Below are 17,422 nucleotides of genomic sequence, written 5' to 3'. Positions count from 1 at the left end.
TTTAATGCAAACAATACTAAAAAGTAGTCCTGTTGAATAAATCTTTGAACTCAATAATTGTACAGATGAGAACACTGGTTCTGGTAGTATTGATGTACTAGTGTGAGGTAGAGGGTACGATTTGCTTTCTTCTCCAGTGAATCAGAGAAGACTTCACTCTGATGGTACTCTGCCTCTTTGAAGAAATTCCTTTCAGCATCTCTCTCTCTAATGATCAAATACAGACAATACCTTAAACAAGAACATAAAGATTGAAATGTTAAGCTATTTAGTTTGTTGAACTTTGCTGTCTTTCCCCCGTCCGTTGGCTACCAGGATGTTCCTGGTGAACTTTAATTCCTGACGGCAGTGCCCATCTTTTCCCAGCTTCCAGCTTACTTCCCTCAGGTACATATTTCAGATCATACTCTCTGACTCTTTCTGTAAGTGCTCTAGAACCTTTGAGTTTACCTAGATCTCAAGTACCTGATTATAGGATTGGAGTTTGCAGTTCCATCATCTTAAAATGAAGATAGACACCCATCTCACTCTGTCGTTGTGAGGATTACATGAGACTGGATGAAATGAGAACCTTCCAAGCTGAGTCAGGGCGGATGCAGTGTAGGCCACTGGGGCTCATTCACTTCCTAAATGACTCACTTTCACACACCAGCCTCCAAGGGAACACAAATGTCTGCCTCAGCAAAATTATAAATTACTATATCATGGGCTTTTAGAGTCACTTATGAAGAGTTAAAACTGCAAATGCTAAGGGTCTACTGTATGTGTTTCTCGGGGGAAACAGCAGGGGCATAAATGATAAGCAGACATATCCCTGTTCAGAACCATGGAAGTAATGGGTGCTCGGCAGAGGCCCCAGCTGAGCTCATCTCAGCTCTCCCCCACAGGATGTTCTTGGCTGTTCATGATTTAGCCGTATCTTCCTTCTTTCGTCTTCAAGCTGATATAGAGGGAAGATTTACTGGCTCACTTCCACTACTGCAGCCATTTTGAAGCTTGGCAGCTCTGGCTGGGGGACTCAGTGACATTCCTGCAAGTCATTGAAGGGGAGGACTAGATGGGGCTCCTGATGGTAACACTCAGACGGCCTCAGCAGATAAGCTGGTAACCTGGTAGCCCATTAGGATGTGCAGAATTAAGGTAAGGGCCTCCCAGGGAGCCAGGGAAATAATGAGAAGAAGGCAGGGAGGGACAAAGAGAACCAAGAAAAGAAGGTAACAAAGAGAAATATCTGAAACTAGTAATGCATGTGGAATTTTTTAATCTTTACTCTTTTCATTGGATTTCTCTTTTCTAAACGTCTGCCTCTCTGTAATTCTCCAAATCAATTCTCCCCTAGAGATCTTTCTGAAATTCTTCTTCATCAAAAAGCATTACTGTGGATTAAATAAAAATAACGCTACTTTGGTAGAGTTTGAGAATTGGAGTTTGAGAAGGTGTTATCGCCTCCTATTCAGAAACTTCCCAACATGCAACAATGTATTTGGAGGATATACTCTTCAGGAACACAGTATTTGCTCTCAGCATTTAAAGTAAAATTCTCATGGAACCATAAAAGACCCCGATAGCCTCGGCAATCTTGAGAAATAAGAACAAAGTGGGAGGTATAACGATACCTGACATCAAATTATACTACAAGGCTACAGTAATCAAAACAGCATGGTACTGGCATAAAAACAGACACATAGATCAATAGAATAGAACAGAGAGCCCAGAAATAAATCCATGCCTACATGGTCATTTAATATACAACAATGGAAGCAAGAATTTATGGTTGGATAAAGACAGTCTATTCAATAAATGGTGCTGGGAAACCTGGACAGACACATGCAAAAAAATGAAGCTGGATCACCTCCTTACACCATATACAAGAATAAATTCAAAATGGATTAAAGACTTAAATGTAAGATCTGAAACCATAAAACTCCTAGTGGAAAATATAGGAAGAACATTTACAGACATTACCTGGAGTAAGATTTTTACTGGGCCAGGGAAGTAAGAGAAAAAATAAATATATGGGATTACATCAAACTAAAAGTTTTTTCACAGCAAAGGAAACCATCAATAAAACAAAAAAGTATCCTGCTGAATGGGAGAAGATATTTGCCAATGATATATCCAATAAGGGATTAATATCCAAAATTTATAAAAAACTCACTCAACTCAACTCCAAAAAAACAAACAACCCAATTAAAAAAATGGGCAGAGGACATGAAGAGACATTTTTCTAAAGAGGACATACAGATGGCAAACAGACATATGGAAAAAATGCTCAACTTTAATAATCATTAGAGAAATGCAAATAAAAACCACACCCCAGTCAAAATGGCTATCATCAATAAATCAACAAACAACAAGTGCTGGCGAGGATGTGGAGAAAAGGGAACCCTTGTGCACTGTTGGTGGGATTGCAGATTGATGCAGCCACTATGGAAAACAGTATGGAAGCATCTCAAAAATCTGAAAATGGAACTACCTTATGATCCAGCAATTCCTCTCCTAGGTATCTATCTGGAGAAATCCAAAACTCTAATTCGAAAAAATATATGCACCCCTATGTTTATTTCAGCACTATACACAATAGCCAAGACATGGAAACAACCGAAATGCCCATCGGTAGATGACAGGATTAAGGAACTGTGGTACATTTATACAATGGAGTATTACGCAGCCATAAAGAAGAATGAAATCTTATCATTTGCAACAATATAGATGGACCTAGAGAACATTATGCTAAGTGAAATGTCAGACAGAGAAAGACAAATACCATAAGAGCTCACATATATGTGGAATCTAAAGAAAAGAATAAATGAATGAACTAATCAGAAACAGTCTCAGCGACATAGAGGAAAAACTGAGGGTTGCTGGATGTGGGGGCTGGGGATAAGGGGAAGGTGAGGGGATTAGAAAGCACAATCGGTAAGCACAAGATTGCCACACAGATATGAAACTCAATTTGGGGAATGTAATCAACAATGTTGTAAAGATTTTGTAAGGTATTTAATGGACACTTGTCTCATTAGGGAGACCCCCTCAGGGATGATGTAGATGCCTGATCACTGCACTGTACACCTGACGCTGAAGCTGAACAATAATGAATTTCATCTATAATTTTATATATATATATATATATATATATATATATATATATATATATATATAGTTACAAGATGTGGAGTACAGCATTAGGAATAGAGACAGTGGAAATGTAATGGCTCTGTGCGATGTCAGAGGGGTAGTAGACTGGGGCAGGGTAGTTATCACTGTGTGAGGGACATAAATGATAAATATCTAATTATTACATTGTTTTATATACCTGAAACTAAATAAATTAATTACATTAAATTCTCTTTTTTTCCCCTCCATACTCTCTCCATCCTTCGTTTTTCTCTCTTTTGCACCTCCTTTCACATCCTCGTGTCCCAACACACACCCCTCATGCCTCCCACACTGGTGGGGGGTGATGAATGAAGCACATTGATAAGCTTCAAGGGAGAGTGACTGAAAGTGCCATTTTCCACTTGAGAAGGCTGGGAGCCAAAGGAATGTCTGTAACACAAGAAGCTTCATTTTCTAAGGATTCCCTTTCTATTTCTCTACCGTGTGTGTGTGTGTGTGTGTGTGTGTGTGTGTGTGTGTGTGTGGTGTCCACTGCCACAGGCAAGAGAGAGGTTTTCTTTGTTGTAGAGTGCAAGTGTTTTATTTTGGCATGTGCCCCTTGCCACTGTGGAACATTCCAATTTGGACAAGTCGAGCAGAACAGTGGTTCACTCTGGTAACATGCTTTACTGCGTGCCCTTAGTTTGGCGGGGGGAGGTGGAGGTGGGGTGAAGCTCCGGAAAAGCCCGTCAATGGTGTTATTTTTCTGGGATGGCATTTTTCTTGTTCTCCAAGGTGCCCACAGTTGCTGTCTGGGGAAGAAGATAAGAAAGGCGGGGGGATAGGGGGAAGACAGAGGCTGTAGGGGTTGTCACATATGCTGAACAGCTGAGTCAGGCAGTAACAAGGACAATACTGACAGCTCAGGCCACTCAGTAGAATTTCTCTGACTGGTACATAGTACTTCTCTGTAAAACCTAAAAAAGAAAGGAAAACAGTGCAAATTCCTTTAGTGGATACCACTATTCCAACGTCACTCGCTCTCTAAGTGCTATCAAAAACCACTGACACATGTCCTATTAGGGGACCACTCCACGGACTGTGTAGATGCCTGACCACTACACTGTACACCTGAAGATGAAGCTGAATAACACTGTATGTCAACTATAAGTTAATATATATATATAGTCACGGGATGTCGAGTACAGCACAGGGAATAGAGTCAATGGAACTGTAATACCATGTCAGAGGGGCGATAGATTGGGGGACAGGGGTTATCACTTTGTGAGGGGTGAAGTGTCTAACTATTACATTACTTTGTACACTTGAAACTAATAAAACAAACAAACAAACAAACAAACAAACAAACCACCGAGACTTCCTCCTTCAGGTACCTCTTGGGGCCCTGGGCCTCAACCCAAGCTTTTGGGTGTGGTAACTGAAAGAATATTCTTTAAAAATCGTTGCGATGTGCCTGTGAGTATATTTCAATGAAAATTGAAAAAGGAGCCATGAAACTTTTGCTGTTTTTTTTGTTTCGGTTTGGTTTTTGTGTTGTTGTTTTTTTAACAGAAAAACAAGTTGCCCTCATCACTTTCACTGCATCCCTCTTCTGCATCCGACCATATAGGGTCAGAAATCTAGCACTGAAGGAAGTTAGGGGAGGAAATTAGGGGATGTGGTAGGATTCGGGGTGGATTCATGCTCAGGGAGCGGTGAGTGTGGTTATCTGCATTTCAGAATGAGAGGCTGGAAGTGTCCACATAGGAAGGGAGTTTCTATTGCTTCTCTCCTGCAGATGAGCGGCACCCTGTCTCAGCGACTCTCCCCACCTACAAGTGTCTAAGCAGATCCTCCACCAAGTGTGGCTGACAGTCCCCAGAAAAGTTTGGCCCTGTTGTTTCTAAACTCTCTTTTGGCTGTTACATCATTTGTGGGACCCAAACTTTAACGAGAAGACCATCACATAGAAGAAGTAAGGAGGTAGCAGTGGTAGGAGTGAGGGTCCCCAACCCCACCGACTAAGCATGCCCTTCCTGTCACCCCTCTCTCACGGGCCCCATCCTATGTAGAACCAGTGCCACATCACAAATCCCAACTTGGAAACCAAAGATCGTGTCCAATCCCACGATTTTATAGAAGAGACAATGGGACTCAGGAAAGGAGAACGTGACAAAGGTCAGATGCCTGCACGTGTAATTCTTTTTGGAAACAAGGAGTTATTATTAACTAAGTAGCAGTAGAGCTAAAATTCACACCCAAACCTCCCACTTCCAGTTTATTCTCCCTTGCTGGTCATCTTAGCTTAAAGGGTCCAGTGTAAAGCAGTGGTTAAGAGCATGGGCGCAGGAATTGGATCTCTTGGATTACAAGTCTGGCTCTACCACTTACCCACAGTGTGATTTGGGTAAATTTCTCAACCTGTAGATGCCTTGATGGGATAAAATGAAGATAATAGTGATATCCACCTCCTAGGAGTTTCATAAATGTTAAATAAGGTGTTCCATGTAAAGCACTTAAAACGGGCCCTCGTCTTTAATACACTTTCAATAAATATTGGTTATAATTATTAGAACCTGAAGAAAGATGGTGTAAGGTGTTAGTTTACAATAAATGCTAGCTTGGTCAAGAACCACTTAATTTGATCATGAGCTGGAGGCAAACACAGTGAAAAAAATACTCTATCCCTACTGCGGAACATAAAGAGAAAATTACTATGCTTACTGAAGTTTTCTGCTGTTCCTCAAATTTGCCACCAGATGGCAGTAGTTGATAATACGAAAGAAAGTTCTGGCAACAAGTTGATTAATGCTTCCTCCTCTTGAAACACCGATGAGAGCGTTCCTTAAGACCTTTATAAGAGTAGGACAATTTCCTTTCCTCTCTAGAACTTCTAGTCTAAAATGTATGCTGACAAAAAAGGTTTCCACATAGAAGAACACATTCTAATAATATACATGTAGTTATTGAGCATGTCGAGAAAATAATAATAATGCTAACAAATACTTAGAAATGATAGGATTTACACCGAACCAGATTTTTCACAGTGAACAACCTATGTATAAATCAACAGAAGCAGTTGTTCACAAAATAAGATGCCAAGGCTCTGGGGGGAAAAAACGCAAATTCCAGTCCTGTTTGACTTGTAATTGAAGCACTGAAGAATCGGTGGTATTCGGGTGTGTGGGGAACAGACGGTTGTATGAGTCTGATTAAACCCAAAGAACTGATGTCGGTCAGTCCTTCCAGCCTAATTGATGCTGCGGATGGCCACCTGCAGACCTCAGAAGCGTGAGGTAGAAGGGACCAACCACAGGATTGCTTCTGAGAGCTGATATAAAAAAGGAAAAGTTCATCTCCTGAGTCCTTGGGCCAAAAATGAAGAATCCTAGTCTAACAGGTCCTTGGTTCTGCTGGAGGGACCTCTCATGGGGTACCCGCTCCAGAGGATCCCCTGAGAGGATGAGCTGAGAGTCAGACAAGATGGGTTCAAATTCTGGCTCTGCCGTGTGCTATGTGGCTGTCTTTGTGGAATTTATTTCACCTCCCGAAGCCTTAGTCTCCTGATTTATGAAATAGAAATAATAACACCTTCCTCAAAAACGTATAGGTGATGATTACATGACCTTCATGCAGTGAGTGCTCAATAAATGGTAGCTACTACTACCATTATTTTTATCATTACAAAATTGCTGTATGACAACCTCCAAGGATACAGTGGAAAACAAAGTAAGAGTTCTACCTCCCCAGGTCAGATACAGACAAAACAAATAAACACACATTGAGTAACTAGGATTATAAAAGAGGGAGAGAAGGGTGCTGTGGGAGCCCATGGCACCTAAACCAGTCTGAGAAGGAAAGAAAGGCTTCCCTTGGAGAAGTGAACTCTAAACTGGGAACTAAAGGATGATAAGCATTTCCCAGGTGGAGTGTCTACAGCAGAAGGAATAGCACTAGCTAAGCCCTGGATTTCAGAAATTGCATTTAGCTTGTGGTTAATAATAGTAATAGCTAACACTTTCCAACAGCTTAGTATGTGGCAAGCACACATATAAGTACTTTACATGTATAAATGCATTTACTCTTTATAATAACCCCACAAAGTACTATTGCAATCCCCACTTTATAGATGAGAAGACTGAGGCATATATCCAGTACGTGGCATAACCAGGATTTGGTTCCTGAAACGTGACTTTCAAGGAATTACTAGGCTCTATGGTCGGGAAAGAACAAAATAGAATGGAATACTCTCTAAAGTAAGTTTGGAGAGACCCCCGCCCCAAGGGGAAAAAAAAACAACAGGAAAAAAACGAACACAAACTAAAGAATAGATCTCCAACACCATCAAATAACACTCAGGAATCAATATGATCTCCCTGAAGGCCTCAGGTCTGAGAATGAACCAGGGATTACCCACAACCCCCAGGCCATTTACAGCTCAGACTACCCACAAAGGAAATGCTAAGAGCCATCTGTCATTACAAAGGCCTCTTGGGGGCTCGCTAAAGCTGTGCTGTCCAGCATGGAAGCCACTAGATAAGTGGGGCTATTGAGCACTTGAAATGTAGCTAATGGGACTGAGGAACTGAATTTTAAATTTTATTTAATTTTAACTAATAATACAGATTTAAATTTGAAAACTGGAACCGTATTAAATATTTCTCTGTTAAGCGCGCAAATTTATTGTTTTTATAGAACTACCTTTCTCTTCAGCCTCTGAATCACATAAGACATTGTATTGTAGTGTACATATTGGCACGTGTTGTCTTTTCTAATATCAACAATTTTTTATATTATTATATGTTAAAATGATATATTGAGTTAAATAAGATATATTATCAAAATTCATTTCATCTGTTTCCTTTTACTTTAAAAAAATTTTTAATTACATATGTGGCTCTCATGATTTCACAGTGCTGGTCTAAAGCAATGTGGGAAGTTACATTCAGAATCATCTTATCATCAGGGAACAGTCTGAGACAGGATTTGGTCCCTCACATACGCTTCTTAGTGCTATGCCTTTGTGCTTTCAATGTGTGAGTTGCTTGAGCTTGGACTAGAACAAAACACAAAAACTGGCTTAAAATTTCTTAACACAGCTAGTTACACCCATGTGTTGCAGTGACAAAAGTGCTGACTGGGGCGGCAGAAAGCAGGAAGCTCACATTAGCCTTAGTCTTAACCAAATTCTTTGATCGCCTCACACCTGCTTCCTCCCTCTGGGTGGGCTAGATACTTCCTAAGATCCGTTGACACTGCAAAGGTTCATGATCAAACCAAGTTATCAGGATCCATTCTGCTCCCCATCAGAGAACAGAGAGTTTACGCTCACAAATTCAGCGACATCACGGATGAGCCCTTGGTGATGGAGAAGGAGAGTGTGGACAGAGTGTGGGAAGAATAGCACAGGACCTTCACTCACAGGTCAAGGCCTGCAGCCCATTCACTTGGCTGTTCATACACCCTCCACCCTCCCCCACTTCCCATTATCGGACCACGCACAGATATCTACCTGGCCCCCAAAGAAACATCTGCTAAAAAGATGACAGTAATGTTAAGACCATTCGTTTACTTGCCTAGCAAATATTTAATGGGTATATACTGTCCACAGAAAAAACTGCCTGCCCTTGGGGAGCTTAAGTTCTACCAGAAGAGACATTTAAGAAAGCACTGCACAGATCATTATTGAATGCAGTGTGAAGTACAGAGAAGAAACACTGGGTATGAAGCCCACTTAGACTAGGCCCACCCACCTCATGTAGGTGGTATTGCTGGTATTTGTGGTAAGCCCCTGAAGCTTAGGGGTGAAGAAATCAGACTATGTGCGGACTGTGGGGTTCAATGCCCAACCGTGAGCCGACTAGTAGTGTCATTCTGAGCACACTGTTTAGCCACTCTACTTTTTTATTTGTCTCCCAAAAAAATATGGACAAGACTAAGAGTATCTACCTCTGAGAGTGGTCGGAAGGAGTTGGTGGGTCAATACAGAACACTAATGGGTCAATTAGAACAAACTTGGCAAATAATAAACACTATTTCCCAAGGGTTCGCCATCATCATCGGAGATGCCAATGGATTTGGAGATCTCTCTGGAATAACCACTTGTAGTCGAGCCCATTTTCGAGACTTTCTTTATTCAACACTAATAAAGGAAGAGTCTCTCTGGGACCTGAGCCAGTCTCCCATGTATACATTACAAACGCTAGCCTTGCCCTGGACAGTCCCAGGTATTAGCAAAGAAACAATTCCTTCCATAAATTTCCAGGCCCAGAAAAGTAGCTGATAATTCATAGAAGAGGAAAAACCAAGGGCTAATAAATGTGAGAATAATTTCCCACATATCCCAGTGTTCAAGGAAATGCACATTACAACAGCTAAATGCAATTCTTTGGGTATCAATTAGCAAGATACGTATTGTTATTGATGTCATTGTTCTTTTATTAGTTGGGTTGTTTCTGATAACAGTGCTAGTAAGGCTTCAATAAACAGATAGTTATCATTCATTTCATTCAAGAAATTAAACAGCATGTATACTAGAAACTGTACTCTCCTTCACTGCTAGTGATACAAATTGAACCCAAGTTTTCAAAAAGTAACTTGACAGTATGTAGCATGATTCCCAAAAACGTTCAGACCCTATAAATTTCATTTTTAGGGGCCTGAGAAAATAATACAAAGTAGAGACAAAGATTTATGTGCAGAGATATTTATCATGGTATTATAGCAGAATACTAGAAATAGCCTAATTACTCAATTATATGGAAATGTTAAACAAATTATGGTATATCCACAAAAAGATATTTTAGGTAGCCATTCATAATATTTGCAAAAATGTTCAATCACATGGGAACAGATGTATCGTATAATTTTAAATTTTAAAAATGTCAGATATAAAATTGTCTATCCAGGCTAATTTCAGTCACATATGACAATAGACACAGAGAGAGGGAAACACACCAAAATACTAAGAGGACTTGCTATGATGCTTTTATGAGGTGATGGGGTGATAAGTGAATTTTTTATCATATGAATATTTTTCTACAGGTCCCAGTTTTTCAAAATATGCAGAGAAGTTTTATTTACTTTAATGTTCCTCCAAGCCAGTAGTGGTGGGCATGTGACTGGAGATTCCCAAGTTTGGGGATACACAAGACAGGTTTCTGAGCACATGATGAAATAGGAAAAGTGATCTCTTTTGCCCTTTCAACACCCTTTCCTCATCCCACTCTCACCCCCAGGCTTTCTCTCCTGGCTTCCTACGTGTCCTTGGAATATCAGACTCTTGGCCAGTAACCTGTACCACCATGTGCTTAATTTAACATCACTTATTTTAATAAAAAGAGAGTTCCAGGGAATGGAAAAAGCTTGTCTGTAGCAATGAACTTTACCTCCAACAGTGGCATTTCAAGCACTACAGTGACTGCCCAGTGAGAGAAACGTGACTACAGACAGCGTATTTTAAAGACTGTTGTGCATGCAGTCTCCCCTAAATGCAAATGCAAACTGAGCTTTGGCCTGTGGAGCTTTAAATATTCTGTCTCTTTTCCCTGTGGGCAGCAAGGAGGTTTCACTCCCCCACATGGTCTATCATTCTCAATCCTGATTCATAAGACTCACCAAAAAGTGAAGTGAATCTCATTAGAGATAAATTAATGGTATCCCCATCCCATTTCAGGTTCCTTTTTACAGCACCTAATTAAGCATGTCCACAGCAAAGTTTCACTCATCTGCAGCTGCAGGAGAGTAACAAAGATAGGTGTAGCTTTCCAGCATCTCAGAATATTGTTTTTATAATGAAAGCATGTATTCTGATGAATAGCAATCCTACAGGTAAACCGTAGCCTCTGGGGCCTGGTGGTCCTTTGCTCAGATGCCAGAAGGCCATCCCAGGGTGTCCCAAGCCTCTTAATGTGTCATATGTAAGAAAGAAGATTATTTCCTCCTAGGTTGTGCTAATATGCTGGTACTCTGCAAAATCCTACATCAAAGACATTTGAAGAACAAAGCTCACAATTATATCTATTTTCATGAAAGAGTCTTAAAATTTTGAAAAACAAAAGTATTTTCTGATCATTTTCCATTTGTATTAATTGACATTAAACAAATATTTCAATTTTTATTAAAGATAAATGATAGTAAAATATTATTCTAACAGTGAAGATTTAATTCCAGCTACAATTCCATTCCTTCTTATATTTCCAACATTTATCTTCTCTGTGTATTCCAGGCTACCTTTTAATTGTTATTTTTTTGGAGACATAAATTCAGAATCATTAGATTCTCATTATTCAATATATATTTCCCATTACATGCTGTTTTTCTTATATTCACAAGCCTTGGAAGCTTCTAAACCACCTGCTAACTTTTCATCAATATAAAGCTTTTTATTCTTGTAGGGAATTAATGGTCAGATGTTTTGACTTCAGTAGGAAAATCTTTTTGTAGGGAAATTACAACTCTTTAACCACTCTGTCAGTTTGTCATTATTGAATTACCTTTTTCATTTGCATAGTTTCTGTAAGTAAACTTGAAACTTTATTTCCTTAGAAAATAGGTCATAAAATAATCTTAACTGAATTCATCTATTTTACTAACGTTCAAAGATTAATATTATTAATCTATATTATTAATATTATAACCAAACTTAATATTATAATCAAAGATTAATATTATAATCTAGCAGGTTAAATTATAGTATTAATTGATTTAGTTATCTCAGCAACAGTAGATCTTCCTGCTAGGAGATACAGACTGTGGATCCTTCTTACCATAATAATTTTAATAATACCTCTTAATAAAGAAAGTGTATATGCTTCCTTTCCCTGCCCTTATTTAGACTTGATCTCCTGAAAGCTGTTAGACGTTCTCCTCTTATACCTTATAGTTCTAATACCAGATCTAATTTACCTAAGAATTCTACTTAATTTGGATTCATTTGTTTCTTAAGTGTATCTTTTTTTTTTTTAAATCCTTACTTTTTAATGATATTTAGTAGATAGGAAATTCAGGATACATTGTTTCAGGTACTTCAGCTTTAAGTGTGTTCTGTCTAACCTTAAATATTATCAATCTCAATTCTTCTCAGTATCCAGTATTTTTAAATGCCTGTAGTGAGTTTGTCACATTACCATCTATTAGCTATTAATCAAGTAAAGATGAAGAACCATGGTTTAGCAATGTTGTGTATTTCGTATTAAATAAGAAGAGCCAGGATTTAAACACATGTGTCTGACTCCACCAACCCTAAAAGAACTTAGAGTATTACTGGGAAAGGTAAACCATATGCAAATAAATGTCAAATCATTTCTTTTAACAATTGGTACCTACCATATGTGTCCTCAATTGGACACATTGAGGGGTTATTTTGTAAAAGCCCCTGATCTCCTTCCTGGTTAAAAACCCCTGTTATAGGAAGAGAGAGAGTGAGAGATTTGTCAGAAGTTCAGTAGGGAGTGATAGCCTCATGGATGTGAATATGATCAAAGGACAATTAGGCGATGAATATTTGGGGTGGGAGTGATGTAAGTGACGGATCCCCAGAGCGGACATCAACCACAGAAAGGGGGTTCTCCTCACCAATAGCTACACCACCATGTTTCCCACTGTCCAGCTGAGACAGTTCTTCTCCCCCTTCTCACTAAACTCTATCACTTTCTTAAGTTTTCTCTTCAAAACAGATTAGGTTTGCATTCTCAAAATGTCTTTACCAAAAAAACGTTTTTACCAAAATATGTTTACCAAAGGAAAAATTACAATAAATAAAATATGAAAGCAAAAAAAAAGTTGAACATACAAGATAATAGTTAAGAAACTTAGATAGCTAAACCCTAGTCACAAATTTCTTCATTAACAAAGTGATCTAAAAACATACATGTCCCTATTCTTCTTTTCATCTTTAAGGATACTTCTACCCGAAATCATTCAGGATGGCCCTGTCTCAATCCTTTCCAGATCTAGTTCTTAATCTTTCAAGCATATTCCACATGGCTCCTGCCTCCTCCACCTAGACAGCTCCATCCTACTCCAAACATCAGTGCTCTGAATTAGCCCAAAGCCATGGTTGCTATTGATCTCTGACTTCCTTAAGTGAGAAGAGCTCTTTTCCAATCTGGGCCTAAGTCTTGAGCACGCTGATATTCTGGAGATTCTGGGATCACCTTGTACATATTTCTCCTGGCCAGTACTAGAGGTTAGCTCAGCCTTTAGTGAGACTTGGTTTCTTCACCTTGAATTTCTCCATAGCACCCAAGCAAAAACTCTGTCACGTAGTGTGGCACAAGGTCTCATCTTGGCCTAGCTCAGTCCCAGCTTCATCCTACCTTCTTTTGGCCAGTCAAACCTGTAACTAAAGCTTCTGGTCAAATGTCCTGTTTCTCTTAATGAAATCAGTAGATCCTCACCCCTGAAAACAAATGCACATACACATCGATCTTTACTTGTAATTTTAGTAAATTCACAGGTCCCTTGAATCCCATCCATGGATTTCCTAGAAATCTATGCATTCTAAATTAAGAATCTTTCTCTCAGATTCTCCCATCTTTCCCAGGTTCTGGGAAACAGAGTTCTCAGTTCGTGTGTAAGCAGAGCTGACTAACACTCATATATCCTACATCATCCACTGACACTCTCAACTCTTCTGTCCTATATGAAATGCTAGCAAAAGTTTAAACTTTATAATTGTACAGTTTTCAAAACCACTTAGCAATCCAATAGTCAAAAAGTGAGGGGTTGTCTAGTTTTCTGCAGAAATAATTTACAGGGGCAAAGATTTGCTGAAAGAATGGGAGTACTGTGTTTGCAAGACAAAAACAAAAACAAACAAACAAATAAAAAACAACAAACAACAAGCTGGACAGAAGCAGAGCTGGAAATTATAAAGGACAAGAGGGCAGTCTACATATAGAAGACTTTGATGTACAGCATCAAGTCGAAACTTTGAAAAGTCAAAGACAATGAAAAAGTTTTGGACCTCATTAATTTGGAAGAGATTGCTGAAGTATAAAACAAAACAAATTAATTGAATTTACAAATGAGGGAACTTAGGTTAGAAACAAAGATAAATTTCCAAGGCAGTTATAACATCTCTTTCTCTGAATGTGTTTAGGTAAACCATAGATATTTAGACAAGTTTTTAAGAATACTTATTGATTGGATAAATTCTCTGGATTGTTTCCATTTTTCATTCTGTACGTCTATGAATCTAAAGGCATGTCTACCTTCTGGCCAAACCTACAGATGAAAAGTGCAAAAAATAGATTATGTGGATATAATAGTACATAAATAAGAAATAAACTGAATTTGGCAACAAGTAGACAAAACATTCTGACAACCTGGATTTGTCTTTCTTTAGATGTCTTGTTACATTACAACCCACATGAAGCAATCTCCTTAGAATGACAGGTTATGGCAGGAAGAACTTCTATTCTTTCTAGGTATTCCAGAGTGCATACAATTTTGAGTTCCTGTAAGAACTCCTTGTGATTGGTGATGTATATGATTTGATGATTGAAAATAATAATATAGCTATAGTATTTATGTCTCTGGAAAAAAAAACATTCTAATCCTTACAATAACTTTATGCTGTATTATTATTATTGCCATTTTAAAGATGAGGAACTTGTGCCTTAGAGAATGTTATGTAACTTGACCAAGGTCACATAGCTAGTAGGTAACAGAGTGAAACCAGATGTGTCAATCTCAAAGCTTTCTTATTAATTTGTGAACTTTGAGTGTGTCACAACCAGTGCTCCTTCTACAACTGTCATTCTTGCTGTTTTTTATACAATAATTGTTCAATAAGTGTTTACTAGATGGATAGATGGGGATGGATGGATGAACGCATGGATGGATGGATGGATGGATGGACGGAAGAATGGATGGATAGATGGATATGTTTGATGAATTAGAACAACCCGTGGGCAATATATTTCTACTGAGATCCAGGCTCCCAAAAAACAGCATATCTAGGGCCTTCCTATGAATACTCCAGGCACCCTGCTGAAGTATCTCTTCTAGCAAAAAGCATAAATGCAAACAAATGAGTTTCTCACCTTGGTCAGATGGTCTGTAAACCACTTCCTTGACGGCTATTTACTCATCATGTCTAGCAGATGCTGTGTTTAGCCCACATACGCCTCTGGCTCCCTGTCTCTCACTTTCAAGTGTTAAACTCACCACATTTGGTCTTATTGCTTAATGAAGGAGATGTTACCAAAGAAAAGTTAAAACACACACACACACACACACACACACACACACACACACACACACACACAAGCATAGGTTCAGCAGGATCCATATAAACTTATTTAAAACTTATAACTATTTTTAAAAGTGACAGATAATGAGTCTGTCCAGCCTTTCAGAGAGGGAAAACATCTTGGAAAGATAATAAACAAGCAGGTATTCAGTATCTACCATATATGCTTTGTATAATGCCAAGAACTACAACTTAATAATGTCTAGTGAAGATAAACCAAAAGAAATTTATACATAAACATTTAGATACATATACATACACATTGTATATACATAAATTATATAATAAACATATGCAGCATACATGTATAAATTATATACATATATTAAGAATATGCCATCAACAAATTAAAAACAATCATTTCACCCAGGTTGAGGAAGAATAATACAGCTTAAAGAGTTAGAGACATTCTTATCAAGATTTGACAGTATGGAGGAAAGAAACTACTTTGCCACCTACATATGTTTTTTTCTCTTACATAGGAGGAAATTTACTTAAAGCACATACACCATTTAGCATGTCTCCCCAGCTCCCACTCCTTTTCTTAGAGAACAGGGCTAGCTTAACCACAAGTGGGCCCCCAGCAGCCCTGTGTGTACTACATGATCCTGCTCAAACAAACGTGATTGGTCATGTGACTCAAATTAAGATACTCTGGCTTTCCTGAGTCCATGGCTTGGAACTGAGAAATGCCTATCGGTGGATCTGAGAATAGGTGAACATGGCAGACCCAGAGAAAAGGACAATGACATAGCTCAAGGAAGAGGGAGTAGGGGAGAATGAGAAAGCAACAGCTTGACCCCTGTTTGTTGTTTAGCATTGGTTTCAGTACTCTCCTGAATTCCTGCTGTCATTCCTGACTTTGGTTTCCTGGAACCATCTTTATATCCTTATAATCAATTCCACATTTTTGATTAAGTTAGCTCAACTGTTCTATTACATACAAAGAAAGAAACTATATAATCTTCAAAGCTTCTCAGTAAAACATAGACAATAATACAAATACTCTTATATACCCTATGGTAATAGCATGTATTTAACAAAAAATCTAACTAAGATATTTACCACTATATTGATTAATAGTGACTGATTTGAAATGAATTTAAAATGCATTAATAGGAGACTAAATAAATAAATGATAGTATATACATACAATTGAATTCTAACCAAATATTTAAAAATGATATGTACATGAGAGAGTTTTCAAAATTAATTGCTCTTCCTCTACTCTCATATTATACTTGGTATTATGCTCATGAGGTTTAACTCAATACTGGTCTAGTGTTTAAAACCCTGACTTATGCAAACTTTTTCTCCATTGCTAAAATGCATTATGACTGTCATGTCCTAGTTCTTCAGATCAAACCAAAAACCAATCTGATTCATAGCCATCATATAATTTTCCCCTATGTGGTTCTCATGCTTAAATTCTACTCCTTACAGCACTCCCCCCACCTTTTTTTAAGAAAAAGAAAAGGTTACTGATCTTCCAATCCAGCCAGGAAATTGAGCATTAATTTTTTTATCTTGATACTCAGTGAAACATAGACACTTCTCTCTGTTCCTCCCTTATTTATATTTGCGGAAATCTTCACTTCGAGGGGATCACAAAATAAATATATGTTGGGTATATGAAATCTGACAATTAAGTTTGCGAACTCATCCTAGGGAAAAAAGCTACATACCTCCTTGCTGAATATCATTACAATCACCTTCAAAGTACTCCCTTTGGGAAGCTATGCACTGATGCCAGCACCTAGACCACCCTTCAAAGCAATTTTGGAACTCTTTCTCTGGAATGGCCATCAGAGCTGTTGTTGTATTACACTTGATGTCCCAAATATCATCAAAATGCTTCCCTTTCAATATTTCCTTTATATTCAGGTAAAGAAAGAAGTCATTGGGGGCCAGATCACGTGAGTAGGGAAGGTGTTCCAATATAGTTATTTGTTTGCTGGCTAAAAACTCCCTCACAGACAGTGCCATGTGAGCTGGTGCATTGTCGTGATGCGAGAGCCATGAATTGCTGACAAAAAGTTCAGGTTGTCTAACTTTTTCATACAG

The sequence above is a fragment of the Rhinolophus sinicus genome, chromosome 2, assembly GCF_057876585.1.
Source record: "Rhinolophus sinicus isolate RSI-liver-muscle chromosome 2, RSI-T2T, whole genome shotgun sequence".
Taxonomy (NCBI): Eukaryota; Metazoa; Chordata; class Mammalia; order Chiroptera; family Rhinolophidae; genus Rhinolophus; species Rhinolophus sinicus.
The sequence above is the reverse complement of the archived record's forward strand: the minus strand, read 5'-3'. Positions refer to the sequence as shown.